This window comes from Tursiops truncatus, chromosome 4, assembly GCF_011762595.2.
Source record: "Tursiops truncatus isolate mTurTru1 chromosome 4, mTurTru1.mat.Y, whole genome shotgun sequence".
Lineage (NCBI taxonomy): Eukaryota > Metazoa > Chordata > Mammalia > Artiodactyla > Delphinidae > Tursiops > Tursiops truncatus.
This window is the reverse complement of record NC_047037.1, coordinates 30,878,967-30,903,388: the sequence shown is the minus strand read 5'-3', so window position 1 is coordinate 30,903,388 and position 24,422 is coordinate 30,878,967. Positions and strand designations below refer to the sequence as shown.

General features: G+C 38.6%; 1 protein-coding gene across 5 annotated transcripts in view; it reads left to right on the top strand.

The window, feature by feature from the left end:
* Positions 1 to 24,422, top strand: part of PPP2R3A (protein phosphatase 2 regulatory subunit B''alpha) — a 224,484-nt gene that overhangs the window by 26,139 nt on the left and 173,923 nt on the right. For 3 of the 5 annotated variants that reach the window (XM_019934213.3, XM_019934214.3, XM_073803801.1), the window contains exon 2: positions 5,240 to 5,394. The exons of the other annotated variants lie outside the window; for them this stretch is intronic. The gene's annotated coding sequence lies outside the window, so the exon portion shown is untranslated. The remainder of the gene's footprint in view (positions 1 to 5,239; positions 5,395 to 24,422) is intronic. 5 annotated transcript variants of the gene reach the window in all.

Genomic DNA, 24,422 nt, shown 5'->3' with positions numbered 1-24,422 from the left:
AGTCATTTTCTGTTTCATTTCCTCCTAGATGATTATTGCATGTCTTCAATCTCCTTACATGTTCACCATCTCCTCCCCAGTCTTCACTTTCAATTGATGACCTTGATTCCTAGTTACAGAAAAGAAATAGAAGAAAAAGAGCTTTCACAGGCTTTCACAACTATACCTACCTACTACTTGTAGTAGTATCCGTATCCTCTGCTTTCTTTCCTCTTACTGTGAAAGAGCTAACCTAATAAGTGCTTCGTAATTCTTTGTCTTATATCAGTTTTACCCTCTCTGAATCATTGTCTTATACACGAAAATATGCTTGTATTTTCCCCCATCTTAAAAATAATCCTCCTTGACTCCACTTTCCCCTCTTACTATTGCCTTGTTTCAGTTAAACTTCACAGCAAAACTTCTTGGAAGAGTTGTCTGTAGTCTGTTGCTAGTTTTTGTCTTCCCATTCTTTTTTTGTACTCAAGCCAGTCATATTTCTGCTCCCAAAATTCCATCAAAACATTTCTCTACAGTTATCTGACTTAACATTCAGGAGCAGAGTTAACCACTGTCTCCTCCTTGTAATACCTTCTTCACTTTATTTTAAAATACTTGTCAAGAACTATGCAGATCTAAGATTTTACCCTATTTGTAAGCTAACAAGTTAGCTTGCCAGTTTCATGAATAGTGGTAGAAGACACAAGACTTCTACATCAGAGATGAAAGACAGTTTATTACTTACAGCAATAGCAGTAGCCAGAGTAGGAGTCTTTTTGTACTGGTTCCCTTAGCACTAGTTACTCTGAGACAATGTGAAGGGGGCCAGACTACACCTTTCCACATAGTGAGTTGAGTTATTAGAAACGAAACCTGATCTTAGAGAACCCAAATATTTTATAATGGTCAATAAGCATGCCTTCTCTTTGCTCCAGAGGGAGATAGTACCAAGTTTTCCAAGGCTGTTTGCTATACAGACATTCTTGAAAAAGATCATATGGAACTATCATATCATATAAAATATTATATCACTGACTATCAAGACAGGCAGTGCCTTGCTTGCAATGTGTACAGAAACACGAGAGACCCATGGAGAACTGTCTCACAATTCCTCCCTCTCTGACCACTTCTTTTCTCTCTCCTCTCCTTCACTTCCCCAGACTCTAGGTCTGGGCTGTCTAGCACTATAGCCACTAGCTCATGTAGCTATTTAAATTAAGTTTTCAGTTATTCAGTTGCATTAGCCATATTACAGGTGCTCAATAGCCACATGAATGGCACAGATATATAAATATTTCATCGTCTTAGAAAGTTCTATTAGACAGCACTACTCTGCATGTTTGAGTGCTCCTAAGCTCAGCCTTTGGATGTTTCTTTCTGTATTCTATTCCTATATAGAAATAGAGATTTCTATAGAATCTTGTAGAATAAGATTTATTATGGAATAAATATTTATATATATTTCTTTCCTTTCTATATTCCCTCCCTTGGTGATCTCATCTAGTCTCAAGGCTTTAAATATAACTCTCAAATTTGTATAATCCTAAATTTCTCCCCAGAAGTCCAGATTTAATTCTTTAATAGCATTCTGCACACCTTTACCTGACTGCCTAGTAGGCACCTCAAAAGTAACGGCCAAAACTGAACTACTGACCTTCTTGCCACAGCTGCTCCCTCTCCCACCAACAAATCTGTTCCTCCTGCAGTCTTCCCAGTATGAATTAAGTCAGTTCTCTTCTTCCAGTTGTTCAAGCAAACAAACAACAGTTTTAAAAAAATCAACCCTTAGATTCATCCTTGACCTCCCTCTTCTCCACAAAACCGACACATCTGTCCCACTGGCTCTTGTTTCAAAATATATCCAGAATCTGACTTTTCACCCTTCCCCTGCTACCACCTGGTCCAAGCCAACATCATCTTTTACCTGGATTATTCGAGGCAAATTTGGCCCCCTTTTTGGTCTCCCTGCTTCTACTCTTGTCCCCTGTGGTCCATTCTCATAAGAGCAACTAGAATGGTCTTGTTTAAAAAGTAAGTCAGATCATGTATTTCTCTGCTCAGAATTCTTTAGTAGCTTCCTATCTCACTCAATAAAAGTCAAAGTCTAGTCACACTGGCATTCTCACTCTTGCTAAAATATTCAAGACATGCTCCCACCTCAGAGCCTTTATAGTTGGTGTTCTTTCCACCACTTCCCCCCCCCAACGCAGCTCCACACATGTGCTTTTTCCCTCATGATACTGACTTATTGAAGAGACCAGGCCAGTTGTCTTATAGTGAGCCATATAATGAATTTCTCTGTTTACTTATGGTGGTGTGTAGCTTATTTCTCTACTGGCCTGTATTTCCTATAATTGGACATTAAATCTGAAAGTTTGATTAAAGCTAAATATTCTTGGCAAGAAAAATCCATACATGATATTCAGTCTCCATATTACATCGAATTGGAAGGTATATATCTGATTATCCCACCATTAGTGATTCTAAGTTTAACCAAGGTGTTAAGGTGGTAACTTTCAGATCCGTCCATTATAAATTTATATTTTTACCTTTGTGATTAACAGTCTGAAGGGTGAATGTTATTTTTTTAATCATGTGATTTTTAATAATGTTTTTTAGCTATATAAGTTTGTTTTTTCAAATAAAATATATTTTAGAGATCCATCCAATATATAAAACAGATAACAGCAGAACTATTCTAGTTGCAGTGGGAAATGGCTAGTATTGGCAGCTTCCAAGGGAACTGTGACGAGCGCAGTTTGTAATTCACAGAGCCCAGCCAAGTGCTGGAGGAAACAGAGGCCCAAAGAGGATCCATGAAGTCTTAAGGCGGCCTAGCATCTCATGAGAAAGGCTCAGTGCGCTTTGTGTTAGAGCACAGTGTGGGGAGCTCTCACTTCCTGGGAAAGCCGTGGTTATGGATGATCACTAGAATGGCACTTGGTTTTTCCCTGGCAGTCCACCCACTGTTTTTAGTTGTCTGAGTGCTGTCTTTGACATTCTATCTGTTCTGCAGATGTGAAATTTGAAATTACTTCATTTTTAGCGTGTGTTGGGCTGCAGACTCTTTTTGTTTCCCTTTTGGAAATTCTTCATCCACAAAGAATTCCAGAATCAGACATTATTCATCTTATGTCTGGAACACTAAAATCTCATGAGCTTCCATATGTCTTACCTCTTTCCACCTTTAGAATATTGAAAATGCTGCCACAACTGAAGTCAGTTTTATCATTTCCTTGCTGCTTGCTTCCTTTCTGCACCTAATTTATCGTACAGCCTTAATGTGCCTTTGTAAAGAATTGAACAAGTAAATTTGGTATATCCACAGAATGTATCTAAGATGTATGGTATATATTTTTATTTTCATGAAAAGAGGTCTCCCTATATTAAGTGGAAAAAGCAGATAATAAACTATAATTGTCTCACTTTTGTTAAAAAATTAATATTCACAAAAATCCCATGTCTATTTCTGTGAATGTTTATGTGTGTGTTGAAAGTCAAAAAAGGCAAAAATGTTCATATTGATATTATCTCTGGGTGTGATCTTTATTTTCCTCTTTGTATTTCTCTCTTTTTTTTTCCCCAGCAGTCGTGTCTTATTTCTACAGTCATTACTTTTATAAAGATTAAAATTGTTTTTTTAAAAAATAAGCAATAATAACTTTGATCTGTCAAATCCAAGCTACGTTGAAGGCGATTCCAGGCTCATCCTCTGCTTACTCCATCCATGCCATCTGTTGGGATTTTTCCCTGTTCTCTTATTGTCCCATTCAAGCAAGTTTTCCCCTGACCCAAGCTTGTATTTATTTTACTCCAGGTTCCTGGTCCTCTCCTAGAATTGCTCACTTGGCTCTGGAGAGATTCTCTGTTCTCTTGTACCCAAATAAACTTGTCAGAAAAGGAAAGGAGGATGCAAAAATTATGTTCTAAAAGGAACTGTCACTAGAATGTGATCAAGGCCCAGAAGTGCCCCAATATACACCTGTTGAATGAATTGATCTATTCTTTTTTGTCTCATTTATTTTATAAGTTCCTATAATCAGGAGCTTTGCTTGTTTTCTATAATGCCCTAAACATTTTGGGTACTTAATATACATTAATGAATAGTCCTTTCTTTTAAAGACCCATAATTTACCTAATAAAAGTGAATGTAGGATCTGTTGTCAACTTTGACCAGAATTTGTGCTTGCACAGGGTTACAGAAAAGGACAGGATTTAAAGATAACTTACATTCAGCTCCTACTCATAGATTTGTGATCATGGGTAGTCACATAAGCCTCTGAGCTTCCTTCATTTATAGCCTTACTGATTCTCTTCTGGACTGTTTCTGCAGAGGCCTTCTGCCTGGTCTGCCTGGCTTTGGTCTTGCTTCCCCAACTCTGTCCTCTGCAGTGCTACACAGTGATACACCCACAGTGTAAATCTGACCTGGTCCCCACCACCCCCGACTGAAATCTCTCAGGGACTCTCTGATGCTACATTGCCTCCCACCCAACCCCCACCATTTAGCGGTAGCACCTAGAAGCCTCTCTTCAAACTTGCCACTGGAATAACACCAAACTCCCAGTAGCTCCTCACACCTCCCAGGCCTCCTGGGGCTACCTCCTGCCTTGCTCCATTTGTCCACAAGGTATCTTTCTGCAGCCACTGCTTCTGCTTAACTCCAGGCTGGGCTTGGCAGCCCTCCTCTCTGGGGTGCCTTCCTTGATGTAAAAGATACTCTGTTTCTCTGCCCACTCACACTGCAAGCTGTTTGAGGCAAAATTATAGGATCTGTAGTTCCCTTGTCTTGAAGAGTACCTGGCAGCATTCAAATGTTTATTAAACTGTATTGTATATATGTTCTTCTAAACCATCCAAATGATTTTTATTTACAGAATGTGATTTCATTTTTATATAATCTCCTCCAAAATAAGAAAAAGGCTTAGAAAAGGAAAATATATGAATTAAAATAACTTAAAATACTACCAGCAGTCAGAGATGACTATTTTTTGGAATATAGAGAATTTTTTTAAATTATAAAATGGTCAAAGTTTAACCTCCTGATTTTCCTTTGGAGCCAGTACTCCAAGAAATCAGTAGCTTTGCAAATTACATGCATTAAAAATTAATAGCCAGTTCATTGTGCTTTCCACATCAAAGAATACAAAATAGTTTTCTGGTAAATATATAGCTTTTTTGTAATTCAAAACAAGAAAGAATTTTTTGCTTTTCTCGTGTTCCCTAGACCCCAGAGCCATCTTTTGTCCTATTTTTCCAGAAGAGAAGGCGAATCCCAGTGAGGGAAGTGACTTGACCATCTTACTGAGCTGGTCAGTACAGAAGCAGAAGCTGGGAGGAGGAGCCCCTGACTGCCCACCTGGTGCTTTTCCCCTCAGGCACATTTCCTCTTTCTCCACTGGAGTAAAGATAAAAGTAAGTTTTTAAGCACTTCTAATTCCTGTATGCTCAAATTAGACCTGCTGCTGAGATGTTCTTACTTTACTTTTAGTCTCATTAAGACATTAGCCCTAAACCTAGAGCATTAATTGTTCTTTCATGTTCATATGTATAATTTCTTTGAGCACAAGAAAAATATTGCCTTCTAAGAGATTTCTTAATTTGTTTTCTCAACTATTTTTGAAGAGAACACAACAAATAAAATATTCCAGGTCTCCTTTCTTATCCTGCAAATACATATAGTATATGTTTTTGTATTCCTCTAAATTGTACTCTCGGGATCAGTTTCCATACTGAGTCATCCACCACCGAGCACCCGTGTTTTCCAGGCAAACTGTTTATTATTTCTAAATGACTCATTCCTTCTGAATCATCACACCTATGTATTCTGTTAAATAAAAAGTTTTAGGCACTTTTGTACAATTTTTCTTCTTCCAGACTTCAAAATGTCCATTTAAATGACATGGCTATTCAACCAGTTTTCCCTTGCATCTACGATTTATGTGGATCATTTTCTTCTTGAACCCTTTCATAATTTGAGATAAGCAGAGGAAGTTCTTTACCTCATACCCTCTGCTCCAGATGTTTCCTGAAATAGAACACATAAATAGCAACATAAAAATATGTGTAACATCATTCTCTGTTTTCCATCATCATATTTATGCTGTTTAAGGTTTTATTAACTTCCCAAATTTCTACATGAATTTAGGGAGAAACACCTGTAAAAGAAAAGTATAGCTTTAATGTTTGTTGGTACACAAAATCTTTGGAATTCAGCATGTTGGAAGAATGTAGCACTTTCCTCCCTTGACTTCCATGTCATATTTGGCTGGTTCTCTTCCTGCCCTTTGGAAGTTCATTCTCCATCTTCTTCCTTGAATCATTCTCCTCACCCTATACATACCAGCCTTCCTCAGAGTTTTTTTTGTTTTCTTTTTTTTGTCTCATTATTCTCATATTCTTTTTTTTTAATTTTATTGGAGTATAGTCAATTTACAACGTTGTATTAGTTTCAGGTGTACAGCAAAGTGAATCAGTAATACATATACATATATCCACTCTTTTTTTTTTTTTTTAGATTTTTCTCCCATATAGGCCATTACAGAGTATTGAGTAGAGTGCCTTGTGCTATATAGCAGGTTCTTATTAGTTATCTGTTTTATGTATAGTACTGTGCATATGTCAGTCCCAATCTCCCAGTTTATCCCTCCCACCCCCCATCCCCTGGTAACTATAAGTTTGCTTTCTACATCTGTGACTCTACTTCTGTTTTGTAAATTAAGTTCACTTGTACCTTTTTTTTTTAGATTCTACATATAAACGATATCATATAATATTTGTCTTTCTGTGTCTGACTTACTTCACTCAGTATGACAATCTCTAGGTCCATCCATGTTCTGCAAATGGCATTATTTTGTTCTTTTTTTATGGCTGAGTAATATTCCATTGTATATATGTACCACATCTTCTTTATCTGTTCTTCTGTTGATGGACATATAGGTTGCTTCCATGCCCTGGCTATTGAAAATAGTGCTGCAGTGAACACTGTGGTGTATGTATCTTTTTGAATTATGGTTTTCTCAAGGTATATGCCCAGCAGTGGGATGCTGGGTCATATGGTAGTTTTACTTTTAGTTGTTTTTTTTTTTATGTCTATTCTTATGCTAATACCACATTGTATTGAGTACTGTAGCTTTATAGTAAGTTTTTTTTTTTTAACATCTTTATTGGGATATAATTGCTTTACAATGGTGTGTTAGTTTCTGCTTTATTAACAAAGTGAATCAGTTATACATATACATATGTTCCCATATCTCTTCCCTCTTGCGTCTCCCTCCCTCCCACCCTCCCTATCCCACCCCTCCAGGCGGTCACAAAGCACCGAGCTGATCTCCCTGTGCTATGCGGCTGCTTCCCACTAGCTATCTGCCTTACGTTTGGTAGTGTATATATGTCCATGCCTCTCTCTCGCTTTGTCACAGCTTACCCTTTCCCCTCCCCATATTCTCAAGTCCATTCTCCAGTAGGTCTGTGTCTTTATTCCTGTCTTACCCCTAGGGTCTTCATGACATTTTTTTTTCTTAAATTCCATATATATGTGTTAGCATACGGTATTTGCCTTTCTCTTTCTGACTTACTTCACTCTGTATGACAGATTCTAGGTCTATCCACCTCATTACAAACAGCTCAATTTCATTTCTTTTTATTGCTAAGTAATATTCCATTGTATATATGTGCCACATCTTCTTTATCCATTCATCCGATGATGGGCACTTAGGTTGTCTCCATCTCCAGGCTATTGTAAATAGAGCTGCAATGCACATTTTGGTACATGATTCTTTTTGAATTATGGTTTTCTAAGGTTATATGCCCAGTAGTGGGATTGCTGGGTCATATGGTAGTTCTATTTGTAGTTTTTTAAGGAACCTCCATACTGTTCTCCATAGTGGCTGTACCAATTCACATTCCCACCAGTAGTGCTGGAGTGTTCCCTTTTCTCCGCACCCTCTCCAGCATTTATTGTTTCTAGATTTTTTGATGATGGCCATTCTGACTGGTGTGAGATTATATCTCATTGTAGTTTTGATTTGCATTTCTCTAATGATTAATGATGTTGAGCATTCTTTCATATGTTTGTTGGCAGTCTGTATATCTTCTTTGGACAAATGTCTGTTTAGGTCTTCTGCCCATTTTTGGATTGGGTTGTTTGTTTTTTTGTTACTGAGCTGCATGAGCTGCTTGTAAATTTTGGAAATTAATCCTTTGTCAGTTGCTTCATTTGCAAATATTTTCTCCCATTCTGAGGGTTGTCTTTTGGTCTTGTTTATGGTTTCCTTTGCTGTGCAAAAGCTTTGAAGTTTCATTAAGTCCCATTTGTTTATTTTTGTTTTTATTTCCATTTCTCTAGGAGGTGGGTCAAAAAGGATCTTGCTGTGATTTATGTCATAGAGTGTTCTGCCTATATTTTCCTCTAAGAGTTTGATAGTTTCTGGCCTTACATTTAGGTCTTTAATCCATTTTGAGCTTATTTTTGTGTATGGTGTTAGGGAGTGATCTAATCTCATACTTTTACATGTCCCTCTGCATTTTTCCCAGCACCACTTATTAAAGAGGCTCTCCTTTCTCCACTGTATATTCCTGCCTCCCTTATCAAAGATAAGGTGACCATATGTGCGTGGGTTTATCTCTGGGCTTTCTATCCTGTTCCATTGATCTATCTTTCTGTTTTTGTACCAGTACCATACTGTCTTGATTACTGTAGCTTTGTAGTATAGTCTGAAGGCAGGGAGCCTGATTCCTCCAGCTCTGTTTTTCATTCTCAAGATTGCTTTGGCTATTCGGGGTCTTTTGTGTTTCCATACAAATTGTGAAATTTTTTGTTCTAGTTCTGTGAAAAATGCCAGTGGTAGTTTGATAGGGATTGTGTTGAATCTGTAAATTGCTTTGGGTAGTAGAGTCATTTTCACAATGTTGATTCTTCCAGTCCAAGAACATGGTATATCTCTCCATCTGTTTCTATCATCTTTAATTTCTTTCATCAGTGTCTTATAGTTTTTTGAGTACAGGTCTTTTGTCTCCTTAGGTAGGTTCATTCCTAGATATTGTATTCTTTTTGTTGCAATGGTAAATGGGAGTGTTTTCTTGATTTCACTTTCAGATTTTTCATCATTAGTGTATAGGAATGCAAGAGATTTCTGTGCATTAGTTTTGTATCCTGCTACTTTACCAAATTCATTGATTAGCTCTAGTAGTTTTCTGGTAGCATCTTTAGGATTCTCTATGTACAGTATCATGTCATCTGCAAACAGTGACAGTTTTACTTCTTCTTTTCTGATTTGGATTCCTTTTATTTCTTTTTCTTCTCTGATTGCTGTGGCTAAAACTTCCAAAACTATGTTGAATAAGAGTGGTGAGAGTGGGAAACTTGGTCTTGTTCCTGATCTTAGTGGAAATGCTTTCAGGTTTTCACCATTGAGGGTGATGTTGGCTGTGGGTTTGTCATATATGGCCTTTATTATGTTGAGGAAAGTTCCCTCTATGTCTACTTTCTGTGGGGTTTTTATCATAAATGTGTGTTGAATTTTGTCAAAAGCTTTCTCTGCATTTATTGAGATGATCATATGGTTTTTCTCCTTCAATTTGTTAATATGGTGTATCACGTTGATTGATTTGCATATGTTGAAGAATCCTTGCATGCCTGGAATAAACCCCACTTGATCATAGTGTATGATCCTTTTAATGTGCTCATGGATTCTGTTTGCTAGTATTTTGTTGAGGATTTTTGCATCTATGTTCATCAGTGATACTGGCCTGTAGTTTTCTTTCTTTGTGACATCTTTTTCTGGTTTTGGTATCAGGGTGATGGTGGCCTTGTAGAATGAGTTTGGAAGTGTTCCTCCCTCTGCTATATTTCGGAAGAGTTTGAGAAGAATAGGTGTTAGCTCTTCTCTAAATGTTTGATAGAATTCGCCTGTGAAGCCATCTGGTCCTGGGCTTTTGTTTGAAGATTTTTAATCACAGTTTCAATTTCAGTGCTTGTGATTGGTCTGTTCATATTTTCTATTTCTTCCTGGTTCAGTCTAGGCAGGTTGTGCATTTCTAAGAATTTGTCCATTTCTTCCATGTTGTCCATTTTATTGGCATAGAGTTGCTTGTAGTAATCTCTCATGATCCTTTGTATTTCTGCAGTGTCAGTTGTTACTTCTCCTTTTTCATTTCTAATTCTATTGATTTGAGTCTTCTCTCTATTTTTCTTGGTGAGTCTGGCTAATGGTTTATCAGTGTTTATCTTCTCAAAGAACCAGCTTTTAGTTTTATTGATCTTTGCTATCATTTCCTTCATTTCTTTTTCATTTATTTCTCATCTGATCTTTATGATTTCTTTCCTTCTGCTAACAATGGGGTTTTTTTGTTCTTCTTTCTCTAATTGCTTTAGTTGCAATGTTAGGTTGTTTATTCGAGATGTTTCCTGTTTCTTAAGGTAGGATTGTATTGCTATAAACTTCCCTCTTAGAACTGCTTTTGCTGCATCCCATAGGTTTTGGGTCGTCGTGTCTCCATTGTCATTTGTTTCTAGGTATTTTTTGATTTCCTCTTTGATTTCTTCAGTGATCACTTCATTATTAAGTAGTGTATTGTGTAACCTCCATATGTTTGTGTTTCTTACAGATCTTTTCCTGTAATTGATATCTAGTCTCATAGCATTGTGGTCGGAAAACATACTTGATAAGATTTCAGTTTTCTTAAGTTTACCAAGGCTAGATTTGTGATGCAAGATATCATCTATCCTGGAGAATGTTCCACGAGCACTTGAGAAAAATGTGTATTCTGTTGTTTTTGGATGGAATGTCCTATAAATATCAATTAAGTCCATCTTGTTTAATGGGTCATTTAAAGCTTGTGTTTCCTTATTTATTTTCATTTTGGATGATCTGTCCATTGCTGAAAGTGGGGTGTTAAAGTCCCCTACTATGATTGTATTACTGTCGATTTCCCCTTTTATGGCTGTTAGTATTTGCCTTATGTATTGAGGTGCTCCTATGTTGGGTGCATAAATATTTACAATTGTTTTATCTTCTTTTTGGATCGATCCCTTGATCATTATGTACTGTCCTTATTTGTCTGTTATAATAGTCTTTATTTTAAAGTCTATTTTGTCTGATATGAGAATTGCTACTCCAGCTTTCTTCTGATATCCATTTGCATGGACTATCTTTTTACATCCCCTCACTTTCAGTCTGTATGTGTCCCTAGGTCTGAAGTGGGTCTCTTGTAGACAGCATATATACGGGTCTTGCTTTTTTATCCATTCTGCCAGTCTGTGTCTTTTGGTGGGAGCATTTAATCCACTTATATTTAAGGTAATTATCGACATGTATGTTCCTGTTCCCATTTTCTTAATTGTTTTGGGTTTGATATTGTAGGTCTTCTCCTTCTCTTGTGCTTCTTGCTTAGAGAAGTTCCTTTAGCATTTGTTGTAAAGCTGGTTTGGTGGTGCTGAACTCTCTCAGCTTTTGCTTGTCTGTAAAGGTTTTAATTTCTCCATCAAATCTGAATGAGATCCTTGCTGGGTAGAGTAATCTTGGTTGTACGTTTTTCTCCTTCATCACTTTAAATATGTCCTGCCAGTCCCTTCTGGCTTGCAGAGTTTCTGCTGAAAGATCAGCTGTAACTTTATGGGGATTCCTTGTGTGTTATTTGTTGTTTTTCCCTTGCTGCTTTTAATATGTTTTCTTTGTATTTAATTTTTAACAGTTTGATTAATATGTGTCTTGGCGTGTTTCTCCTTGGATTTATCCTGTATGGGACTCTCTGTGCTTCCTGGACTTGATTAACTATTTCCTTTCCCATAGTAGGGAAGTTTTCAACTATAATCTCTTCAAATATTTTCTCAGTCCCTTTCTTTTTCTCTTCTTCTTCTGGAACCCCTATAATTCGAATGTTTGTGTGTTTAATGTTGTCCCAGAGGTCTCTGAGACTGTCTTCAGTTCTTTTCATTCTTTTTTCTTTATTCTGCTCTGCAGTAGTTATTTCCACTAGTTTATCTTCCAGGTTACTTATCCGTTCTTCTGCCTCAGTTATTCTGCTATTGATCCCTTCTAGAGTATTTTTAATTTCATTTATTGTGTTGTTCATCATTGGCTGTTTCCTCTTTAGTTCTTCTAGGTCCTTGTTAAATGTTTCTTGCATTTTCTTTATTCTATTTCCAAGATTTTGGATCATCTTCACTATCATTATTCTGAATTCTTTTTCAGGTAGACTGCCTATTTCCTCTTCATTTGTTAGGTCTGGTGGGTTTTTACCTTGCTCCTTCATCTGCTGTGTGTTTTTCTGTGTTTTCATTTTGCTTGTCTTACTGTGTTTGGGGTCTCCTTTTCGCAGGCTGCAGGTTCGTAGTTCCCGTTGTTTTTGGTGTCTGTCCTCAGTGGCTAAGGTTGGTTCAGTGGGTTGTGTACGTTTCCTGGTGGAGGGGACTGCTGCCTGTGTTCTGGTAGATGAGGCTGGATCTTGTCTTTCTGGTGGGCAGGTCCACGTCTGGTGATGTGTTTTGGGGTGTCTGTGGCCTTGTTATGATTTTAGGCAGCGTCTGCTAAAGTGGCTGTGTTCCTGTCTTGCTAGTTGTTTGGCATAGGGTGTCCAGCACTGTAGCTTGCTGGTCGTCAAGTGAAGCTGGGTATTGCTGTTGAGATGGAGATCTCTGGGAGATTTTCACCATTTGTATTACGTGGAGCTGGGAGGTCTCTCGTGGACCAGTGTCCTGAAGTTGGCTTTCCCACCTCAACGGCACAGCCCTGACGCCTGGCTGGAGCACCAAGAGACTGTCCTCCACACGGCTCAGAATAAAAGGGAGAAAAAATAGAAAGAATGAAAGAAAGAAAGAAAGAGGATCAAATAAAATTAAGTAAGATAAAATAAAGTTATTAAAATAAAAAGTAGTTATTAAGAAAAAAATTTTTTAAGTAAAAAAAAAAAAACGGACGGACTGTACCCTAGGACAAAGCAAAGCTATACAGACAAAATCTCACACAGAAGCATACACATGCACACTCACAAAAAGAGGAAAAGGGGAAAAAATAATCTATCTTGCTCCCAAAGTCCACTTCCTCAATTTGGGATGATTTGCTGTCTATTCAGGTATTCCACAGATGCAGGTACATCAAGTTGATTGTGGAGCTTTAATCCGCTGCTTCTGAGGCTGCTGGGAGAAATTTCCCTTTCTCTTCTTTGTTCGCACAGCTCCCGGGATTCAGCTTTGGATTTGGCCCTGCTTCTGTGTGTGGGTCACCTGAGGGCTTCTGTTCTTCCCTCAGACAGGACGGGGTTAAAGGAGCAGCTGATTTGGCAGCTCTGGCTCACTCAGGCCGCGGGGAGGGAGGGGTATGGATGCATGGGGAGCCTGCGGCGGCAGAGGCCAGCATGAAGTTGCACCAGCCTGAGACGGGCAGTGCGTTCTCCCGGGGAAGTTGTCCCTGGATCCCGGGACCCTGGCAGTGGCGGGCTGCACAGGCTTCCCGGACGGGAGGTCTGGAAGGTGACCTGTGCTCGTACACAGGCTTCTTGGTGCCTGCAGCAGCAGCCTTAACGTCCCATGCCCGTCACTGGGGTCCGCGCTGAGAGCCGTGGCTCGCTCCCGTCTCTGTAGCTCCTTTAAGCAGCGCTCTTAATCTCCTCTCCTCGCTCACCAGGAAACAAAGAGGCAAGAAAAAGTCTCTTGTCTCTTTGGCAGCTCCAGACTTTTCCCGGACTCCCTCCCGGCTAGCCATGGTGCACTAACCCCTTCAGGCTGTGTTCACGCGGCCAACCCCAGTCCTCTCCCTGGGATCTAAGCTCTGAAGCCCGAGCCTCAGCTCCCAGCCCCAGCCCGCCCCAGCTGGTGAGAGACAAGCCTCTTGGGCTGGTGAGTGCTGGTGGGCACCCATCCTCTGTGCGGGAATCTCGCCGCTTTGCCCTCCGCACCCCTGTTGCTGCACTCTCCTCCACGGCGCTGAAGCTCTCCCCCTCCGCCACCCGCAGTCTCCGCCCGCGAAGGGGCTTCCTAGTGTGTGGAAACCTTTCCTCCTTCCCAGCTCCCTCCCACTGGTGCAGGTCCCGTCCCTATTCTTTTTGCCTCTGTTTTTTCTTTTTTCTTTTGCCCTAACCAGGTACGTGTGGAGTTTCTTGCCTGAGGTCTTCTGCCAGCGTTCAGTGGGTGTTCTATTGGAGCAGTTCCACATGTAGATGTATTTCTAATGTATGTGTGGGGAGGAAGGTGGTCTCTGCGTCCTACTCTTCCGCCATCTTCTTCTAGCTCTTCTGCCCATTTTTTTATTGGGTTATTTGATTTTTTTGGTATTGAACTGCATGAGCTGTTTGTGTATTTTGGAGATTAATCCCTTGTCGCTTGCTTCATTTGCAAATATTTTCTCCCATTCTGAGGGTTATCTTTTTGTTTTGTTTCTGGTTTCCTTTGCTGTGCACAAGCTTTTAAGTTTAATTAGATCCCATTTGTTTATTTTTATTTTTCCTCAGAGTTTTGTCCTTGACTCTTTTCTCACCTATGCAGGTTCAGTCTTGTCCTCTCTTGTGGCTTTAAAACCTTTATCTGGTGCTTATTCCCAAGTCTTTATTTTCAACTCCTATCTCTACTGAATGGGAATTCAGTATATTCATCTGAATGGGAAATATGTCTCCTGGATGCCCCACCAAAATAACACATGCCTGCAGCTGAGTCTGTCTCCCCTAGACCCTTGCCCCCCATGCCTTAGCACACAATAATCAGCCGCAGCGTCATTTTTACATCTCCCTAGAACCCAGTTTTTAAAATTTGTTATCAAATATTACATATTCTCATATTTAAGGTGTCAATCCTTAAAAGACCTTTTGAAAATATCAGTTTCTCCTCCCAACTAGGCCTGCTCCTCAGAGACGACTGCCAATTTTTTCTTAGCTATTTCTTCCATTATTTACCTTCATATTTATAAATGCATATATATTGCAACTTCATCATTAATTAATTTTAAACCTTATGTCTTGCTTTCCTGATATGAATTTCAGTTCTCTCACCCCTGTTCCACCACATTAACAAAATAAAAGGTAAAAATTATGTGAGCATCTCAACAGATGCAGAATAAATATTTAACAGTATTAAACCACCTTATGAATGGATTAAAGACCTAAATGTAAGACCAGACACTATAAAACTCTTAGAGGAAAACATAGGCAGAACACTCTTTGACTTAAATCACAGCAAGATCTTTTTTGACCCACCTCCTAGAGTAATGGAAAGAAAATCAAAAATAAACACATGGGACCTGATGAAACTTAAAAGCTTTTGCACAGCAAAGGAAACCATAAACAAGATGAAAAGACAACCTCAGAATGGGAGAGAATATTTGCAAATGAAGCAACTGACAAAGGATTAATCTCCAAAATACACAAGCAGCTCATGCAGCTCAATATCAAAAAAACAACCCAACCCAAAAATGGGTGGAAGACCTAAATAGACATTTCTCCAAAGAAGACATACAGATTGCCAACAAACACATGAAACGATCCTCAGCATCACTAATCATTAGAGAAATGCAAATCAAAACCACAATGAGGTATCACCTCACACTGGTCAGAATGGCCATCATCAAAGAATCTACGAACAGTAAATGCTGGAGAGGCTGTGGAGAAAAGGGAACCCACTTGCACTGTTGGTGGGAATGTAAATTGATACAGCCACTATGGAGAATAGTATGGAGTTTCCTTACAAAATCAAAAAAAGAACTACCATATGACCCAGCAATCCCACTACTGGGCATATACCCTGAGAAAACCATAATTCAAAAAGATACGTGCACCCCAGTGTTCACTGCAGCACTATTTACAATAGCCAGGACATGGAAGGAAGCTAAATGTCCATCAACAGAGGAATGGGTAAAGAAGATGTGGTACATGTATACAATGGAATATTACTCAGCCATAAAAAGGAATGAAATTGGGTCATGTGTAGAGACATGGAGGGACCTAGACTCTGTCATACAGAGTGAAGTAAGTCAGAAAGAGAAAAACAAATACCATATGCTAACGCACGTATATGGAATCTAAAAGAACGGTACTGATGAACCTAATGGCATGTAGGGCAGGAATAAAGACGCAGACGTAGAGAATGATCTTGAGGACACGGTGGGGAGGGGTAGCTGGGATGAAGTGAGGGAGTAGCATTGACATATATGTGCTACCAAATGTAAAGTAGATAGCTAGTGGGCAGCTGCTGCATAGCACAGGGAGATCAGCTCAATGCTTTGTGACCTAGAGGGGTGGGATAGGGAGGGTGGGAGGGAGACTCAAGATGGAGGGGATATGGGGATACATGTATTCTTATAGTTGATTCACTTTGTTGTACAACAGAAACTAACACGATGTTGTAAAGCAATTATACTCCAGTAAAGATACATATTAAAAAAAAAAGCTTATGAGATTTTTTTTAACTTAACAAACTAGAAATAGAAGAGAACTTTCTCAATCTGATAAAGGGTATCTACCAAAAACCCTGCAGCTATCATCATATTTAATGGTGAAAGACTTTTCCCTAAGATCAGGTACAAGGCAAGGATTTCTGAACTCACCACTTCTATTCAGTATTGTTTTGAAGATCCCAGCCAGTGCAGTAGTCAGTAAGGCAGTAAATATTGGAAAGGAAAAAGTAATAACTCTGTAGTCTCAGATAATATGATTGTCTATATAGAACATCCCAAGGAATTTACCCCTCAAATACTATAAGTGAATTTAGCCAGGTGGCAAGTGACAAGATCAATACACATAAGTCAAATGTATTTCTCTATACCAACAACAAACACAATGGAAAATGAAATTAAACTAACAGTACCATTTGTATTAGCATCAAAAAACATGAAATACTTGGGAGTAAATTTAATGAAAGGCTTACAGACATTGCTTAGAGAAATAAAAGAGCATTTAAATAAATGGAGAGATACACTACATTCATGGATTGTGATGACTGGAGACTTGATATTGTTAAGGTCTCCATTGTTACCAAATGGAGATTTAGATTCAATGAAATTCCAATCAAAACCCCAGCAGGTTTTCTTTGTGAAAATTGGCACACTGATTCCAGTATCGATATGGAAGTGCGGAGGACCTAGAATAGCTAAAACAAAAAGAAAAAAATGGAGGATTTACATTATTATTTTAAGGCTTACTATAAAGCTACAATAATTATGACAGAATGGTACTGGTGTTTATAAAGACAAAAGACTAGAGAATCCAGAAATAAATCCGTATATATAGTAATTTGCTTTTCAGCAAAGGCTCCAACATAATTCAGTGGGGACAGGATAGTCTTTTGAACAAGTGGTGCTGGGTGATGTTCAAACTCAGCTCATACCATACATAAAAATTAATTCAAGATAGATTGTAGACCTAAACATAAAACTTGAGACCCCCAGAAAAACCTTAAGAGAAAACATCTATGTCCTTAAGATAGGCAGAGATCTTAAGACAGGATACAAATGTATTAACTATAAAAGAGAATTTGATTAATTGGATTAATAAAATTAGAATTAAAACCAAAAGCTACTGCTAAGAAAATGGAAAGGGAAGCCACAGACCAAGAGATATCTACATCTAAAATATGTAAATGAACTTTAGAGCTCAGTAGTCAAAGACAACCCAAAAGATTTGAATAGAAACTTCACAAAAAATGATACATTTGAATTGCTAATAATAAGCATATGAAAAATACTCAATATCATTAGTCGTCAGGGAAATGCAAATTAAAACCACAGTGGGGTACCACTTCACACCTGCTAAAATGGGTAAAATTAAGGAAACTGACAAGTAATCCAAAAGGTTGTAGAGCCACTAGAGCTCTCAGGTGTTGCTGATGAGAGCGTAAAATGGTAGAACCACTTTGGAAAACTATTTTACAGGTTTTTTAAAATTAAAGTACACTTCTCATGACTCAGTATTTCCATTGTTAATTACCCAAAAGAAATGAACACGTATTCACAAAAAGACTTTTACTTGAAGGTTCACAGCAGTTTTAATTCATGATAGTCCAAACTAGAAACAACCCAGATGTCCATTAACTGAATAGATAAGACAAATTTGGGTATATTTAATTATACATCAATAGAATATCTACTAAGCAGTAAAAAGGTATATACAAATGATGCATGCAATAACATGGATGAATCTCAGAACCATTGTTTGAAGTTAGAGAAGCCAGACTAAAAAGTATACATCTCATGTGATCACATTCATGTGAAGATCTAGAACTGGCAAAATGAATGTATCGTGATAGGACTCAGATCAGCAGTTGTCAGATATTGCAGCATAGGAGAATTGATTTGGGAAAGGGCACAGGAATAGTTTTAGGGTGATGTAAATGTTCTTTCTTTTTTAGGACAGTGGTTACTACACAATATGAACATTTTTACTGTATGTAAATTATACATCAGTAAAGCTGATTTAAAATAAAAGTGAGGCGCTGAAGAGCTGAGAGGAAGCTCTCTGTTTTAGAGTAGCATTTGTCAATTAGTGGGCTTCATGAAAGGTGATCATGTGGATAGATGGGATTTCCAATCTCCAGAAAAGGATTCTTTAATCCATAGTGGGGACTGGGAGCTAGAGGTAATAAGCCTGGTTTCTGGTGACCTGGACTTGGGCAGGGGAAAGGGGGCTGGTGGACTTACTCAGAAAGTAGACTTTTACTCAACTTTAAGTCCTTTACCACCCTCTCCTTCATATACAGCCCTGGGGTTGGTGCTTTTCTGGTTCAGTTTTTTTCACCAGCAAATAAGATTTCTGTCTTAGCAGGATGAAGGAGGGATGATTTTCTGAGTTTGTGGAGTAGTGGTGGGGAGAACTCTATTCCTTTGCATACTTTCCAACAGTCCCCTGTGTTCAGTCCTCTACCCTAGCCCATTTTCTGTGGTACTTGGTACCTCCTAACCTGGGCCTTTGGGGGTTGTGCAGGGAGAATTGGTTTGTTTGTCATTAGTATCCTTTCCTCCTCTACTCTGCTAAGTCATTGACCATTCTGCTGCTGTTTTCTATCTTCATATACAGTGATTTGGGGTTACAGGTGTCACTTAGGGTCTTTGAAGACAGAGTTTACATTCCTATTTTTGTTCTTACTGTTTGGAGGAGGACCTTAGAACAGTAAAATCCATACTGTACATTTCAACTTCAGCAATACCAAACTCCTGCTAAGTGTCCAAACACACAAGGTTTTTTTCATATCTCTGTACCTTTGTAGAACTCCTTTTTGCTTATAAGGTCCCGTTTAATTTCTTCTTCACCTGCTAAGGCTTTTATCTTTCAAAATCCAGTTCTCCCTCCTAACTTTTCTTGTCGGCTGCCTCTGTACCTTTATTTCACAAGAAATCCACTTCATCAGGAAGTTTACTCTGGAGGAATACCAGGAGCCACTGGAAAGTACTTGTTAGAGTAATCATACACTGATTAAAGTGAAAGTGATAGGAAGGGTTGAATGAACTCTGAAATTGCATATGAACCACTTAGATAGAAATTGGGAAAACAGACTCTGGCCCATTGCAGGGATGAAAGAAGCAGGGAAGATGAAAGCCTTGGGGGAGGTGGGCAGGCAGTGTGCAACAAGACCGGAGGAGGAATAAATGTAAACATTCAATATTTATTTATTTTATTTTATTTTTTTGGCTGCATCAGGTCTTAGTTGCAGCACGTGGGATCTTCGTTGAGGCATGCAGGATCTTTCATTGCGGCATGGGCTTTTCTCTAGTTGGGGTGTGTGGGTTTTCTCTCTCTAGTTGTGGCATGCAGGCTCCGGATCACGTGGGCTCTGTAGTTTGCAGCATGCGGACTCGTAGTTGTGGCGCGTGGGCTTAGTTGCCCCATAGCACGTGGGATCTTAGTTCCTGACCAGGGATCAAACCTGCATCCCCTGCATTGGAAGGTGATTCCTTACCACTGGACCACCAGGGAAGTCCCATAAACATTCACAATATAAACTCTAATTTCCCTTTCTGCTTTCTACCCCTGACATACATGTTTAGACCGATATTTCGCCAAATTGAAGATTGTAAAACACTCATTGCATGTGCCATTAAGAAAAAAAAAAACTCAAACTATGATACAATGCTTTCTTATCATTTAGAACTTTTTTACTTATTAGAAGAGTTCTTTTCACAGATATCGTTTAGACAGATATTTTTAATTATACATAACTCTTGTGCATACATAGTCTTTGGGACTATGCCATAGTCTTTGGGATTTTTTTTTGAAATCTCACTTGCCAAGGTTACCAGTGACCTTCACATTGGCAAAGCCAGTGGGTAATTTTTGTTTTTCCTTAACCTCTCAGCAGCATCCAACACTAGTGACCTCCATTTTGAAAGTTTCTCCTTCAGCATCCTTGAAATTGCTTCTTAGGATCCCTCTAAGAATTCTGTTCTTCTCTTTAACCCAGAAATGTCAGTGATCCTCAGCCCAGAGCCCTTCTCGCTTTATGCACTCACCCTGAGTGACCTCTCAGGGCTGCCTCTTCAACCCAGATCTTGCTGCTGACATGCAGGTTTTTATATTCACACTTCATGCAGTCATCACCACTTGGATGTTCCACAGGTACCTCTTCAAACAACACATTCAGAATAAAACTCTTATCTTTTCTATGGCCGCCTCCCATAAGACAAAAACAAAAAGTCTGTGTTGGAAGTGACAACATTAGTCCCCCAATACCCAAGCGAGAAACCCAAGATTCCTCCCTCTTACTCTCTTCTCCTTTTCTGTGAATTCTTTCTCACTATCTAATCAGTGCCCTTCTCTTTGTTAGTTACTGCCACCTTCCTGGTTTAGGGTCTCACCACTTCTTGCATGGATTATTACAGCCTTCTAATTGATTTCCATGCCTCCACTCAGCTACTAGAGTCATCTTTCTCAAACATAAACCTCATCATGTTACTTCCCAGCCTAAATGTCTTTGTTTCTTTTCCCATAGTTTTCCAAATAAAGTTCAGACTGCTTAGGTTAGCACACGAGACAGTCTGTGGTCCAGTTCCTGCTGCTCTCTGGTTTCCTCCCCTCTTGCATGTCTGTACACCTCCTCCGGTGAAATCAGCTGGAACTATCATAGTTCTGAACTCACTGTGCCATGTTAGGCCTCTGAGCCTTCACATGTATGTCTCCCTCTGCCTAGAGTATTCTTCCTTTCCTTTTTGTCTAAATAATTCTCATTAATCCCTTAAAACTAGGTATATACATCCCTTATTTGGGGAAGCCTTTCCTTACTCTTAGATCTGATTTAAATACTCTCTTTCAAAATGGACAAAGGGCATGAAGAAAGGCTTTGTGAATGAACAACACAAAATGCCTACTAGGTAAATAAAAAGATGTTCAGGCTCAGATTAAAACAGTGTACTTCATTTATTCACCTATCAAATTGGCAAAGATTTAAAGAGTGGTATCACTCAAGGAGAACGTGGGGAGATGGGCCCACTCCTACACTGACATTGGAAGTATAAATTTGCCATCTTCTGGAGCACAGAAAATGGATGTGTATATTTATCTAAGAACCATTAAAAAGTATATGCATACACATACACCCCTTTTGACTCAGCATTCTCCTCCTTGCAATATATCCTAAGAAAATAAGTTTTTTGGTAAAACATATTTTCACAAGAAAAATTTCAGGATGTTCATTCATAAAAATATTAACAGTGGTTATTTCTGAATGGTAATATGAGTAATTAAAGTGTTTTTCTAACTTTTCTGAGAAGAACATGTATTAATTGTGAGAGCAAAACAGGGGAAAACAGAAGCCCCAGTTTAGTGCTCCTGATACCCTGTTGTGCTTGCCTCCCCTGTTGCCCTCATTAAACAGTGAGTGTGCTGAGGGCTATCACCATGAATTATTCAGTATCATCCCACCAGCCTCTGGCTCAGAGTAGAAAATGCTGGATGAGTGAGTTACACCAGTAACAGCTAACAGTTATTGAGCATTTCCTGTGTCTTGGGCATTGTTCTAAGCATTCGACATATTAACCTCACTCTCATGAGATGGGTACTATTATTATCTCTGTTTTGCAGGTGAAGTAGGCTGACAAAAGTTAACCAACTTCTGTAAGGCCACACAGCTGTAAGTGGCGGGGTTGGGATTCAAACCCATGCAGACTGGCTTTTACTAGTGACACAAGGTAGCATCGTGGTTCTGAGTTAGATTGTATCTCTGATTGAGAATAGTTGGATTAGATTCCAGGTCTAGGATTCCAGCCAGACAATTGGGCATCAGTTGAATCGTGGTCTAAATAAAAAGGCAGAATTTGACACCCACAGATCTGAACCAAATACCAGGGAAGTAATCTTCATTTCTTTGGCCTTTAAAAAAAAAAAACTCAAATCATTTTAGACTGTAAACTTATTGAAATTGGTATCACCCCTTGGGATTTAGCTTTGTTATATGTTCCCTCTCTCTGCTATTCATGTACCTTCAAAACTTAAAGACCTAAATTTTTAATTAGTTCTTTAACTCTTCTTCCCACCACTTCTCTTTCTCAGTAAGATTACTTATGACACGTTCATCAAATTTTATTTTTAACACCTATCAATCTTCATTTTTACCATATCTTCTCTTTTTTTCTTTTAAAGTCTCAGAATTTCTGAAAGCTGCATTCCTATTATCTGGAACTGTACTGAATAATATGATGGCCACTAGCCATATGTGGCTTTCTAAGTTAAAATTAATCAAAATTAATTTGAATAGGCAAAAGATTTAAACAGCGCTTCTCCAGGGAGATACGGGGCTGGTCAGTAAGCACAGGAAAAGATGTTCAACATCATTAGCCATGTAGATGTAGGTTAAAGCCCCAATGAGATAACACTACACACTATTAGAAAGGCTAAAACAGTCACAAATGTTGAAGAGGATGAAGAGGATGTGGAATCAACCATATCTCTCATACATTACTGGTGGGAATGTAAAATGGTATAGCCACTCTGGTAAACAGTTTGGCAGTTTCTTATAAAAATACACTTAACGTTCAACCCAACAATCAGACTTGTAAATAACCTGTGGTTAATTACCATAGAGTAATGAAAAACATGTTCACACAAAAACCTGCACACTAATACTCACAGCAGCTTTATTTGTAATAACCCAAACTGCAAACAACATAAATATCCTTTAATAGGTGAATGGGCAGACAAGCTGTGGTATATCCATACAGTAAACTCAGCAATAAAAAGGAATGAACTGTTGATACATGCAGTAAAGTGAATGACTCTCAAAATCATTGTGTTCAGTGAGAGAAGCCAATCTCAAAAGTTTACATACTGTGTGATGCCACACATAAAACATTCTTGAAATGACAAAATCGTAATGATGGAGAACTGTTCAGTAGTCTGTTGACTGTATGACTACAAAAGGGTAGTATGAGGGGCTTTGAGGGATGATGGGGTAGTTCTGTATCCTGATTGTGGTGGTACTTACTATAAAAGGAAGGGAAGAAGGAAAGAAAAGGAAGAAGTGATTCATGTAAAACTGGTGGTATCCAAATAAGCTCTGTTAATAGTCAGTTTCCTGGTTTGGGTCACTGTGGTGATATAGGATGTTACCATTCGAAGAAACTGGGGGAAGGGTACACAGGAACTCTCTATATTATTTTTGTAACTTCTATGTGAGTCTACAGCAATTTCAAAATTAAAATTTTTTAAACAAAGTTACAATTCAGTGCTTCAGTTACACCAGCCACGTTTTAAGTACTCAGCAGTTCCATGTGGCTAATGGCAGCCATATCAATGCAGATATGGAATGTTTCCATCAATGCAGAAAGTTTTATTAGACAGCACTGGTCTAAAAGCATACGTCTGACTCTGGCCAGTGTTCTCTCCTCCTTGAGTATTTCAGATTCTAATATCACATGAATACTTTCTTGTATTTTCTGTCATGTTACTTTATCAACTTGTTGTTTTGCTTATTTTCAAACCTAGAGAAATACTTCTCTTTACTTTCTCAAATTTCATGTCAATTTAGGAATTTATTTGACATGGGTTTTAATAGGTATCTGGATATTTAAATTTTCTAACAGTTCTGCATTTTGCTTCTGGACCAATTTTATCACCTGTATTAAGATATAGTCCTGGGACTTCCCTGGCAGTCCAATGGTTAGGACTCCGAGCTTCCACTGCCAGGGGCATGGGTTTAGTCCCTGGTCAGGGAACTAAGATCCCGTATGCTGCACGGTGCAGCCAAAAAAAAAAAGATAAAAAAAAAAAAGCTCTCATACAGTTATTCTAATATACTTTCTTGACAGTATCCATTGTATTTTCCTTCTCTTTTACCCTTACCCAAAAGCTTTTTCAAAATGTTGGATTTCTGAAAAGGTGCGTAGTTTTTCGTGTTTGGTGCTGTTTCTTCCCTGTCTTCTGGATGTACCTCTTTTGAAAAGGTAATTCCTTCGATTGCCATGTTCTAGTCTTTTGTCCCATAACACTTATTCCTCTTCGGCACCTTTGTATTTTCACTTAAAAATTAATGGGTA